The sequence below is a fragment of the Diabrotica undecimpunctata genome, chromosome 1, assembly GCF_040954645.1.
Source record: "Diabrotica undecimpunctata isolate CICGRU chromosome 1, icDiaUnde3, whole genome shotgun sequence".
Lineage (NCBI taxonomy): Eukaryota > Metazoa > Arthropoda > Insecta > Coleoptera > Chrysomelidae > Diabrotica > Diabrotica undecimpunctata.
This window is the reverse complement of record NC_092803.1, coordinates 99,279,415-99,293,902: the sequence shown is the minus strand read 5'-3', so window position 1 is coordinate 99,293,902 and position 14,488 is coordinate 99,279,415. Positions and strand designations below refer to the sequence as shown.

Here is a 14,488-nt window from a genome sequence, read left to right as displayed (position 1 = left end):
ATGCTCTCCTTAAACATTATCGAACCTTCTACCTCTTCATATTGTAGTCCTCTGTGGCTTACAAAGAAGAAGGATGGATCATTCAGAATTTGTTTTGATGGTCGTAAATTAAACAGTATCAAATCGAATAGGGACGCTTATCCTATCCCTCAAATAGATGTTATATTAAGCAAACTCCAGAATGCGAAATACATCTCTTCCATTGACTTATACAAGGCCTTCTTACGAATTCCTTTGAGTGAAGAGAGTAAGAAATATACTGCTTTCGCTGTTCGTGGTAAAGGATTATTTCAATTTGTCACGATGCCTTTTGGTCTAGTTTCAGCTCCTCAGAAGATGTGTCGTTTAATGGACTTAGTTATTGGTCTACAACTTGAACCATTTGTATTTTATTATTTAGATGATATTTTAGTTGTTACTGCTGATTTTACTTCGCATATTGAAATATTAGAGAAGTTAATTACTATTTAACTGGGAATAAGCCACAATTAAAGGTTAAAATACGTTTATTGACGTTTCAATTTCCACTTCGGAAATCGTTCTCAAAATACAAACATTAGTGTTTGTATTTTGAGAACGATTTCCGAAGTGGAAATTGAAACGTCAATAAACGTATTTTAACCTTTAATTGTGGCTTATTCCCAGTTAAATAGTAATTAATTTAAAATGCCACAAGAAAATAGCTTCAGAACAATATTAGAGAAGTTATTTTCACACCTTAAAGAGGCTAATCTCACTGTCAACTTGGATAAATGTAATTTTTGTCATCCTAATCTCAAATTCCTGGGATATGTTGTTGATAGTCAAGGTTTGAGGACAGATCCTGATAAGGTAACCGCTATCAAGGACTTCCCCATACCTAAAACAACTACTCAGTTACGTAGGATCTTGGGTATGTGTGGGTACTATCGAAGGTTTGTACGTTCTTATTCCACTTTATTATCACCTCTTACTGACCTCCTTAAGAATAGGAAAAAGGGTCAGACTATTACCTGGAATCCTGAGGCTGATGATGCTTTTCATCGTATTAAAGAAGCTCTTACCAGTGCTCCTGTCATGACTTCTCCTGATTTCAGTGAACACTTTTACCTCATGACAGATTGTTCTAATACTGCTTCAGGTGGTGTCCTCTTTCAGATGAAAGATGGTTCTGAGCACCCCATAGCGTACACTAGTAAAAAGCTCAATAAGGCCCAGAAAAATTACTCCACTACTGAGCGGGAACTCCTTGCTATAATTCATGGCTTGGAGGCCTTCAGGTATTATTTAGAAGGTCGTAAGTGTACTTTGATCACTGACCATAGTTCGTTGTTGTGGATGCATTCTATGCGTAACCCATCCCAACGGTTGTCCCGCTGGATTTGTAAGTTATCAGCGTTTGACTATAACATTGTCCACCGTAAGGCAAATGGTGTTGTAGTAGCTGATGCTTTGTCTCGAACATTTGATGTCAATCTTCTTGACGTATCCAATTTAGTTCCGGATGCTTGGTACCATAAAATGTTGGAGAATGTTACGCAGAATCATGGTCAGTACCCTGATTTTTAAGTGGAACATAATATCCTTTATAAACATGTTGTTAGTCCAATTGAAGCCTTGACTAATATGTCGGATTGGAAAATTGTCGTCCCAACCGCAAATAGGGATGAAATTATTCGTACTTTTCATGATAATGTGACATCTGGTCACTTTGGTTCCTTTAAAACATTTAGTAGGATAGCGGAGCTATATTATTGGCCTAGTATGCGCAACTGTATTAAGAAATATATTTCTAGATGCAAAGTTTGCGCTACATGCAAGCCAAGTAATAAGCCACAAGCTGGATTAATGGGTTCTTTTAGGAACATTGACTTTCCCATGGCAGATGGTATCTATGGATTTGATTGGACCATACCCTCGTAGTTATAAGGGCAATACCTATTGTTTGGTGGTCGTGGATTACTTCACTAAATTTCCATTAGTTTTTCCTCTTCGTAATGCCACAGTTCCTGCCATTGTGAAATATTTGGAGGAGCAAGTCTTTTTGTTATTTGGTGTTCCCCAAATTGTCTCTTGTGACAATGGTCCTCAATTTGTAGCTAAGACTTTTAAAGACCTTCTAACTAAATACAAAGTTCAGAAGATCTTTTATAACGCTGCGTACCATCCGCAAGCTAATCATAGTGAGCGTGTAAACCGCAGTATTGTTACAGCCCTAAGATCATATACATACCAAGACCACAGAGCTTGGGATCAATATATTCACTCCATAGCTCAAGCCATAAGAACTTCTGTCCATGAAGTTACGCAGTGTTCCCCAGCTTATTTAAATTTTGGTCGAAATGTTGCCTTCTCTGGTGATTATTTTGGTTTAGTTTCAGGCAATTCCACAAATCTACCTCAAATATCAGATAAACTTCATCGTTTAGATGATATACAGACTCTACCTCCAATATTTTCAGACATCAGGAAAAAATTAAAAACTTCTTACCTTAAGTCACAGGGTCAGTATAACTTGAGGAAAAGAGATTTGCGATTCTTTGTTGGTGATCGGGTATTAAAACGTAATTTTGTTAAGTCTAGTAAAGGTGAATTTTCTGTTTCTGCCAAATTTTGTCAAAAATACGTCCCATGTATTGTCAGTAAAGTAATATCTCCTTTAATATATGAATTGAAAGATAGTTTGTCCAACAAACGTCTTGGTCGATTTCATATAAAGGACTTATTACCAGATAACACTGTCAATGACTTAGACTCTTCATCGTCAGAAGAAGATTAACCTGACAGGATTGATTAGGTTAATTCCTCTTTCTAAATTTTGGTAATACTTGATTTTTTAATGAATAGGTAAATGATTGGATTTTGATTTTAGTCACCAGATAGACTATTATATAATAGTTTTAGCTTCCCATACTAAATTTAGCTTTGTTGTTATTAGTTATAATATTGAAGTAGGTACAGCAGATTTTTTTTGGTAAATCAAACTGGTGTAGAACTGCCAACTCTTCGTTCCTTATTATGTTTATATGTGTCATTGCTGTATATTGGTATACATAAATACATGTATTGTATATGTTTAGATTTGGGTTATTTGATCCTCAGGTTGTTTTTGGTAGTTCCTACAGGAAAATTATTAAAAAACTTAGTAATATTCTTTAATATATTAGTTACCATTTGGTCTAAAGAAGTTATCGCGTCATTTGTTTTAGATAATACAATTTTAGTATACAATGTGATTCCTAAGTTAGACTTCATTCGTTAAAAATTCAATGAAGTTAGTTGAGATAAAAGTTACGCCGAATTATTATGTAACCTTTTGTTTTTTTTTGTATCTAACATTTCTTATGAAATTGGTTTGCCTCGCATGGCTATGCAAATACGTGGGTTCGAAACTTGTGTTACTATCAATAGTGCGCACCCGATAGGAAGCAGATTTCATGGCTCACAATTGCCTGGTTATATATATCAGACCTTAATCAATTTAAATGCTGAATCTCTATGATAGAATGTTTAATCATCATCATCATTATTGAAGGATGTACTAAACATTCTAGTATTACAATTCAGAAATATTATTCTGTTGAAACATAGTCTTAATTTTAATCTCACTTCTATTATACATATATTGTCTACCCTTTTTAGCTTTATTATCTAGTTGTGCTGATACAAATGGTAACCTCTTAGATCTCAGCCTTATTAGAATATATCTTTTGTATTCAACAATTGAATATTGTGTTTAGCATCAGTTTACCTGGGAACTCATTTTGTTTTTATATGTAATTAGGAGTCAGGATCAATGTTCTGTTATATAGATACAAGTAACTAGTGAACATACCCTAATCTGCAGTTTCTTAAGAAATTGACTTCCTTGTTCTCTAGTACTTCTTTGATTGAATATGTATAAGAGTTATCTATTTATGATGTCTTGAGGTATTGTATTAGCGATGATTTCGTGATATTTGGTTGGCTTTTTCTGGCTATTTTTATAAATCTGTTGTAGCTACAGCTATAGTTAGAGAATTCCAGAATTAGTTAACTCCATTTCGTTATGTCAGTTCTTTAATTTGGTACACTTTCTTCCTGTTGTATTACTCTTATATGTGAAACTCAACTGTTCATCCATTAGTTCATATATTACTAATATTTGTGTTGGAATACCTTACTCCAATAAGTTTGTCATTCTTGCGTAGATCTTATCATGAATCTGATGCATAACAGATGATGAGCTTAATTTGGGTTGTAATCCATCGTAGGTTGTGGAACTTGATAGGGATACAATGTGCTCTGGAATTTGGTAACCTTCAATGACACGAAAGGGAGTCCTAGGAAGATGATTTGGGATTCTTCCGGATGTTCGGCCTAGTCAGGTTGAGTCGTTAGTAGATTCTTGATTATGTTGTATACTGACTAAGTATCCATTATTATACCTATCTACTCATGTATGGAATCAGATCAATTCACATATGCTGCAGACACTTAGTCTGTTATTTCGTTCCAATGGTTCAGTTTCATGGTACCAAATATTTAGCATCTATAGAGTATAATGATTATTAGGTTGTGGTGATGACCCATGAATTTGCCCGATTGTTTCACATTGGATATGCCAATATAAATCTGTTGTCCATTGTCTGATCAATTTAGGATAAAATGCATGCTACGATCATTTTTTCTCAGTATCTCTTATATCTAGTGTGGTTTTATATTACGGTCCATATTTTGGTTTATTGCGAATTGGTTACGAAATCTACTGATTGCTTCACCTTAGATATGCTCTAAAATAAATCTGTTGTCCATGGTTGGATCAATTTTGTATCGTTCATCTCATTCGTCATTATTTTAAAGATTTGTATTTTTATTAGTTATTCAGTATAAGGTTTTAATAAACCTACTATAACTTGTGGGCATGAGTGCTTGTGTCATATTTAGTATATTGTATATTAGAACTACCCCTCTTGCATGACTCATAATCTGTGGTTAAGTATAATCGGTCGAGTTGAATGCAAATGTGTGGAAGTTATTTGGTATATTCGGTTATATATTAGCAAGTTTTGTATTCATATATATGATTGGTATAGTGTTCTTGTTGACAATAATTTGGGGTTTATTTAAATCTACTTAATCAACTTGAACACAATTTTGGTTTTTAGAATGTCAGTCACGGATGGAAGATTCTGTGCATTTAATATTTTAGCTAATGTGGTGTCCTGGAAACGCTATATTATTGGCTATTTTGTTCACGTCTGTGATGGATCCCACAGTGTATGATTGGTTATTGATTTGTCTTAAATATCTATAGTTACACAAAAAAAAATTGTTCTTAGGTCAATTTTTTTTCTCCAAGTAAAGGGGGAATGTAACGATAAGATTACTTTATCGTTACTGAGAAATTTAAAATAACTTAATTCTGCCTGTAAGGTATGCAACCAACTATACATGTAATCGTATTATCAATTGTTTATCAATTGGTCAAACTGCTTACCTGCCGCTTCCGCTTAGCTTGGAACTGACGGAAACCGACGATTTTAAAAGTGTAAGAGCTCACTTTATATCTAACCTTTGAACGGGTCAGAAGAGTGATCCTTCAACGACCAACGCCACGTGGTTCAAGTTATCAGAAAAAATTTTTAAGTTATTCAGAGGTGAATTTAAGTTAAAGAAGGCGTTTTTTTTAAATATTAGAAGTTTTGGGAAAAGAAGATTTTGGTTAAATTGTTGAAATATTATTGCGTTGGGTGAGTTTCATTTTAATTAAAGTACATCATTATTTTTTTAACCATTATTAGTTTCATATTAAAATCATTTATTCAATAATTTTACCTTAATCATATCAGTCAAATCACGTTCAGAATTCTTTCTGTTAGAAATTCTCCTAAGTACACGTTCTCATCAATATCCAAGCAATTCGGTAATGTAAGGAGATCCTTCATTACTATTTGCCTATAATATATTCGTGATAAGTTAAATTTTAGTTCTTCAGTGAAATATTCATAGTAAAATCTCAACATTTTTTTTAAATACATAGTTTTCGATTAATTTTCCAAGGTCACAAAAAGTGTACGAAACTTTCACTAATTATCATCTTCGGACTAGTTTTTCTTGTCCTAACCGCCTTTTTGTTTATCAACTCTGAATAAAGCTAATGAGACCTTCTTTGATTTTATTTTAGTCGTTGGAGGAAGAAGGAATATAAAGTCAATACAATAAAGATTATTTTGGATTTGGGGTAATAGCTTTCAGTTGAGTTTAGTTTGGAGTTTTTTTTTGGTTTTTCCCGGATATTGGAGTAGCGGTTCAGTTTGGTGCTAGAACAGTGGGCTTACAGCTTTCACCCGAACGAGTCCCAGCGGCGTAAGGCGTCGGGAAGAAGAACCTTCTCGGCTTGAGAGTAGACAGGTTCTTTTTTTTTACTGTTTTTTGTAATATCTTAAAAATAAGTTATTTAAATATTGTTTGAACTTTAGTGAGTGACCGAACCAAAACTTAAAAATAATTCTAGTCAATTTTCATATTTCATAATTGCGTATCATTATCTATATTACATTCAATTTTTTCTTAACATCATTTGCTTATTTTTTTTTGTCATTAAATATTTTAAATATATATATATGTATTAGTAATAACAGGGTAGGGGCGGATTTTAATACACTTTGTAAGGTCGTTTGTGCACAAAGGTCCATTTTGTATTTTTACAGCCCTACTGGTAACGTAACTGATTCATCTTGGATCTGTTCCTTTCTGAATAGACCAATTCAAATATATCTACAGGTTATCTGATTGGAATCAACTTAGAAATTGTCAAACTGATACATTGTGTTAAATATAGGGAGGGGTAATAATTGTTTGAATATATAAATAGGTTGGTTGCCAGTAAATTTTGTTTTAATTAATGAATAAAAACTCATAATAAAAGTTCATACTTTTCTAGCATATTAGAGGGTGTAAATATATTGTTAATAGGGATCAATAGGTTTTTGTATGATAGGTTATTTAAGTTAAATTGTACATTACGGTTTACAGGTTTTTCTATTTTATTATTATTAAATTGGGTTATAAGTAATAATCTGTTTTATTAAACAACCTTTTTTTTTAGTAAGATTATATCTAGTTACAGAAAACATAGTTAGCAGCAGCAATAAAGTCACTAGGTGAAGTGTTTGTTAGACTAAGAGTCCAGTAAACATCTTCCCTGGCGCCCAAATCATTCTTCTCTCATATATTCCTGTTGTCAGTACTTACCCTTAGTTCGTTTTGGTTATTCTTATATTTCCTTAGTTCATATACATCTTTTCTATTCTTTACTGTTTTCTCAGGGCATGCAAAGAGGCCTAACCCTACCTTGAGTATCAACTGGCCAGTCTCAAGCATACCCAGCTAGCGAACTGCATTCAGTTTCAACTCTTATTTTAATTTAGTTTCAAACTTATCTTCACACTACTCTACAGATCTTATAACATCAGGGACATAGTCCCAAGGGATCTGCCTACTATATTTGTTACAGTAGCGCCCAAAGTGGAGCAATATAAGTTTGTTACAACCTGAGTAAACAGATAGTTTTTGTTTTAATGTTAAGGTGTGTTGTTTTCTGAATCATGTCGTGAGTGTCTTAGAGTGTTAAACAATATTTTTTCAGTTCTCTTGATGATCTTTCTACTTCTTACTCCTCTTATGTATTCTGTTATTTGTCCAATGTCCCTACGCAGTAATTCAATCTTCCTCAGCAGTCATTGTTCCCAGGGTGCTATTCTGTTACCAGTCCTTCCGATGTTGTTACCCCGTCGTGTTCTGATCTTAATGCCTATAACATTAGCAATTATTTTAATGTATGGGCTTCCACGGTATAATTGGGTAGGACTTCAGTGTTCACAATTTGTAACAGCGCTCCTAGTTTCTTAGAAGAGCTTATTTTTGGTAGCGGTGTTCTGCTAAGTAGGTTTGTTCCACTAAACTCTTGTACGGCCCGTGCCATCTCGTTTACCAAACTATCGTGCAACTCGTTATTGTCCTGCTGTGTATTATTAGATTGAGTTTCTTGTATAAGAAGCTCAGGAATCTGCTCATTAGGGATTTCATTAGGGACTTGGTCTGCAACTTGCTCTTGGTTATGGATCTCCCGTTCGATTTCGCTTCTGATGATGTCGTATCTAGTCTCTGGGATAAGATGGTTTCTTAAAATTACCCGGTATTGGTCTGTTACTCTTTGTTCAGATACTTGGATTTCTGGGTACTATCTGCAAAATTCTGAATACAGTTGTTGTCGATAGCCGACCGTTTCTTGACCGAGGTTTGTCAACTTATAATAAAAGCGCAAAATATTTTCGTTCATGGACACAATCCATTTCATTCGCTGCCTCGGTCGTCCCGATTGAGTGAGCGCCGGCTGATGTTCCAGCGCAGCACCTTCAGCGAGTGGAGCTCTTGTTGTTGTTTGGCTCATTTGTGGTTCTTCTTGTTGTTGGGCTGTAGCTGATTGTATGACAGGGGCCCGCCTCCTCAACACCCTGCCACCGATGTCCCGCATGCTGTCACGTCCAGCGCCGGCTCCAGACGTGCTCTGGCGATCGACAGGCAGCGACCCTAAACATAAATTATTAAACTTGTCTTTTAAATTATTAAATACGTCTTTTTAAGATGAATAAACTAGAAACGTTTGAAAATATTCAACATGAAATCGACTGTCTGGAAGATTCTGTGTCTGAAGATGATATTAGTTCAAGGGTAGAGTTTGAAAATAGTTTTTATTCTGCAGTAGCATTAGCTAAAGTACTTATATCAAAATCTGTTATTGATAAATCATCTGATATGTCTAATAATTCAAGTCAAAATTGTTCAAATAATGGTAACCACAGCAACATTACATAACCTACAATAAAGTTGCATAAATTCTCAGGTAACTTTGAAAACTGGCTAGATTTTCATGACTCGTGTGAATCTCTAATTATTAATAATAGTAGTTAATAATAATATTCAAATTCAAAAATTTCACTGTTTAAAATCTGCTATTTCTGGCAATGCAGCAAAGGTTATCAGCTCATTGTTACTTTCTTCTACAAATTTTAATCTTGCATGGCAGCTTATATGTGAAAGATATGCAAATCAAGATCGTTTAATCTACAGCCATATAAAGGCAATATTCAACTTTCCAACAGTGAATAAAGAGAACTCTTTTCATTTAAGAATATTGATAGACAATATCTCAAGCAATTTACGTTCTTTAAAATTTCTTGGTTAGCCCACTGAATACTGAGGCACAATTTTAAACTCTATAGTATGCAGTCAGTTGGATCCTATTTCTGAACGTGAGTGGGACTCAGTTAAACCTCAACACCATACATTTGATCAACTCTCAGAGTTTTTAAGGAAAAGAGCTGACATATTAGAAAATAGAGCATTTAAACTCAATGAAAATGAGAACTCACATAAAAAACTAGCAAAATTATTAATAATAGGATTGCAAAATCATTTGTTTCAACTGAATATGTATGTCAATTCTGTAAAAATTCACAAAAAATTTCAAATTGTCCAGAGTTTCTTAATTTATCTGTAAAGCAAAGAACCGATGAGGCAAAAAGTCATAAATTATGTTTGAACTGTTTACATCTGGGGCATATAAACTAAAAACTGTAAATACGGAAAATGTCAAAAATGTGGTATGAATCATCATACACTACTTAATATTGAGTTTTCTGGTTCTTCACATGCTTCAAGGGTACCTTCAAATCTACAGCATGTTTCTTCTCAGAACATTGTAGAGCCTCCAAATGCTCCTTTATCACTATTTCTTCTTGTTTTTCTGATACTCAGGTATTGCTGTCAATAGTTACTCTTCTTATTAGTGATGCTCATGGTCGTTATCATTCGTGTAAGACTATTTTAGACTCTGGTTCACAATCAAACTTTATTTCTGATGAACTATGCAATAAGTTGGGTAAAAAAGGGAACATGTAAATATTGCTGTTTCTGGTATCAGTCAGGTACCTTCACGTATAAGTTCTAAATGTTCTCTCTTTATTTAAGCAACTCATTCTAATTTCAATATCTTAATCTCTTGTTTGGTAGTAGAAGAAATATGTAACCTAATTCCAAGTTTTCCTTTAGATACCAACTTATTTAATATACCTCAAAATGCACGTCTAGCAGACCCAAATTTCTTTAAACCTTCTAAGGTTGATCTCTTTGTTGGTTCTGCTGTGTTTTGGGATCTTCTTTTAGTTGGTCAAATTCGTTTAGAACAAAATATGCCAGTTCTTCAAAAAACAAAATTTGGCTGGATCATTTCAGGTCCATTGCCACTTTCTCATACAAATAATATTAATTGTAATTTTTCATAAAATGAGGAGTCACAGCAACTTTCTCGATTTTGGGAAATAGAGAAGTATTCTACTTCAAGACCTATATTGTCAGAGGAAGAACAGCTGCCTGAACCGCACTTCATCTCAACATTCAAAAGAAGTTCCAATGGCAAATTTATAGTTTCTATTCCTCTTAAAGAATCTCCAAACAAATTAGGAGACTCCAGTCAATCTGTTTCTAAACGGTTTTATAGCATAGAAAGAAGGTTTCAAAATAATTCTTTCTTAAATCAGCTTATGCAAATTTCATTCAAGAGTATATAGATTTAAGGCACATGTTAAAATCTCCTTTAATTTCTTCTTCAAGTATATCTTACTTTCTTCCACACCAAGCTGTTCTAAAGGAAGACAGTTTGACTACTAAGCTTCGTGTCGTCTTTGACGGGTCTTCCACTTCTACTGGATTATCATTAAATGATTTTCAAATGGTTGGCTCTAATCTACAAAGCGACTTATTTTCAATACTTCTTCGCTTTAGGCAGCATTTATTTGTAGTTTCTGGGGACATAGTCAAAATGTACCGACAAGTTCTTATTGCTCCCGAACAGCGAAACCTCCAACAGATCTTATGGCGATTCGATCAATCAGATCAATCAGAAGATTTATGTAAATATCAGCTAAATACAGTTACATATGGTACTGCAGCTGCTTCATTTCTTTTTACTAGATGTCTTCTACAACTTTCAATAGAATCTGTCACAGAGTTTCCTGAAGCATCGAACATCATATCTTCAAATTTCTATGTAGATGATCTTCTAACAGGATCTGATTCTTCTTCGGATCTCTCACGTTTATGCTCCGAAATTACTAACATTCTTGATCGTGGTTGTTTTCAACTTCGTAAATAGGTTTCTAATAATCCTAACATCATCGATAGTATTAATTTTTCTTCTATCTCTTCTACTGATTCTAACTTTCTTCGCATTGGAGAGATAACCAAAACGTTAGGTATTCTATGGTGTTATGAGTCAGATACCCTCATGTATCATGTAAATAAACCCACATCTGATTTGGTAACTAAACGTTCAATCCTTTCTTTAATTACACAAATCTACGATCCTTTGGGTCTTCTTGCAGCTTGTGTAATAAAGGTAAAAATATTAATTTAAAAATTGTGGTTGGAGCAGTTGGATTGAAATCAGTCAGTACCAATTAGCATTTATACTGAATGGTCATCATTCAGACGCCAACTTTCAGTTCTAAATGAACTTAAGATAGTCCGCAATTTCAAATGCAAAGAAGCTATTAGGCTTGAGTTGCATGGATTTTTTGATTCTTCAGAACAAGCCTATGAAGCTTGTTATATGTTTGTAGTGACAATTCTTCTGGATTGTGTCAATCTTCTTTGTGCAAAAATCAAAGTTGCACCTCTTAAGAAAATAAGTCTTCCTCGACTAGAACTTTGTGGAGCTCTTATTCTTTCTGAAGGTTAGCCTTCAAGGTTATTGATTCATTGACTATTCAATTTCATGATATGTTTTTCTGGTCAGATTCCACTATAGTTCTTGGATGGATCAATACACCACCAAACGTTCTTAAAACATTTGTTGCAAACACAGTGTCAGAAATTGTCTCCAATACCAATTCCAGCAAGTGGTTTCATATTGGTACAAAGCAAAATCCTGTAGACTTACTCACCAGAGGCCTTGAACCTTTACTTCTACATTCTTCTAGCTTTCTAGCTTGTGCTGGAAAGGTTCCAGTTTTCTTTCTGTGAATCCCTTTGACACACCAATTTAACCTATTTAATGTAATAAAGATCTACCTGAGTTAAAGATAGAATCCATATCAATACAAATATCACCTACTATAGAATTACTTTCCTTTGAGCGTTTTTTCAATTTCAGCCGCTTTCAGTGCAGTTTAGCATATTGCTTTAGATTTATTCATAATGTAAAATGGTCTAATCTCTCACTTAGACAGTTTGGTCCTCTCTCGTTTAAGGAATTGCGAAATTCCGAAAGACATGTATTTAAAGTAGTTCAAAATCAAGCCTCTAAGCTTGAAATTCAAACGCTGCCATCAAAGGGAACTCTCCATTCTAAGTCTAACATATTTCTTTACATCCTTTCATCGATAATGATGATCTTCTTCGTGTAGGAGGTACACTTAGAAATTCATTATTTAGTCAGGATAAAATATATCCTCTCCTAAATCCTTTCAGTCATCATATTATCAAACTTCTCTTTAAGGACATTCACATTTAATCATTACAATGTGGTCCTCAGCAATTATTATACCTCATGAGGGAAAAATTTTGGCCAATTCATTGCAAAAACACTGCTAAGGCTGTCGTTCGTAACTGTGTAACTTGTTTCAAGGCCCTTCCCTCTTCTGTTAATCCAATAATGGGTGATTTTCCTGCAGCCCGTGTACAGCCTTTATTTCCTTTCGCTGTTACTGGGGTCGATGCCGGTCCTTTTCTTCTTAGGGATAGGCGAGGACGTGGCTGCAAGACTTATAAGGGCTATGTATGTTTATTTGTATGCCTCAGCATAAAGACCTTACACTTGGAACTTGTATCAGATCTTTCAACTCAAACTTTTTTGTCAGCCTTAAAACCTTTCATTTCTCGCAGGGGAAACCCACTTAGCTGATGTCAGAAAATGGATCAAATTTCACTGGTGCAATCAATGAACTCAATGAATTAAGTAAATTTTTCAAATTAAATAAAGATAAAATTAAGGATGAATGTAATCATAACCAAATTTCTTGAAAATTTATTCGATGTTATACTCCCCACTTCGGTGGTATTTGGGAGTCAGGGGTCAAATCAATGAAATCATATATGAAAAGAATTTTCTCCAATTCTTTACTGACTTATGAAGATTTTCAAACAATTCTTGTTGAAATAGAAGAAATACTAAATTCTGGACCTCTTTCCTTTCGTTCCAATGATCTTTCCGATTTGAATCCGCTAACACCTTCTCACTTCTTAATTGGCCGACCAATCAACTCAATTCCTAAAGTCGACATATCCAATCAAAGGGAAACTTGTCCACAGTTACACGAAAGGCTCCAGTTCCTTCAGCAACATTTCTGGAAACGGTGGTCTTTAGAATATATTTCAGAACTTCAGCAGAAGCAGAAGTGGAAGGTGAATCACTCAAATGTCAAGATAAATACCTTAGTTCTCATCAAAGACAGGCAGCTACCATCCAAGAAATGGCTTCTTGGTCGAGTACGAGATCTTCACCCTGGAAATGATGGCGTTACTAGAGTTGTGCTAGTGCAGACTTCCAATTTTTAAAATACCACAATTCCCGCCTTGATTTTAAAAGTGACATATGTCATGTCAGACTGTAACTAGAATATGTCAGTAGAGTTTCTTTTGTTTTGTTTACTATTATGGTATTGTTATGGCCGTTTGCTATCAACATTCATTTTATTAAAAGAATTCAATAATTATTGTTTGTTTTACTTCTTCGAATCCAGTAATCACTTCAGGTTATGGCCCAGTTATGTGTCAGTAATGGAATAGTTTGTGATTCGAAGGGTAAAGAGGAATTTGGATCTTGGAATTTTGGAAGTCTGAAAACGTGAACGTGATCAAAACAAACACAGCAATGGCGGTCAATCTACAGGTAGCAAATTTTAAACAATTTGATGGTACAGGTGTTTCAAATTGGAAGTTTCGCATGGAGTTAATATTGGAACAAAATGATTTGATGGAAATTTTACAACAAGACATAATAATTGATGATACCTTAAAAAAGAATGATGCTAAAGCAAGGAATCTTATAGTGCAATGCTTAGCGGATAATGTGATACAGATTTTAAAAGATAAAAAGACAGCCAGAGATATGTTCAATACTTTAAAAGACACATATTTGCATAAAGGTTTGTCTGTTCAAGTTGAAATTCAACGTAAATTAAGAACATGAGGTATGCTAGTGGAAAATTAACAGATTTTATAATGATTTTTGAAAACACAGTGACAGATCTGAAGAATAGTGGTGGAACAATTATTGAAGAACCCGAAATTGTTTCACAATTGTTAGCTGGTATGCCGGAGTCATATCAAGCAACAGTCACAGCAATTGACATTATTTTCAGTCAAGATCCAACTAGAATTGATTTTAATATGGTGAAAAATAAACTCTTACAGGAAGAATCTCGTCAAGGAAATTCTCATAAAAATAATGAAGAATCCACAGCAG

At 34.2% G+C, this 14,488-nt stretch overlaps 1 protein-coding gene across 3 annotated transcripts in view; it reads left to right on the top strand.

The window, feature by feature from the left end:
* Positions 1-14,488, top strand: part of LOC140451697 (adenylate cyclase type 6) — a 3,083,308-nt gene that overhangs the window by 2,514,564 nt on the left and 554,256 nt on the right. The window lies entirely within an intron of this gene.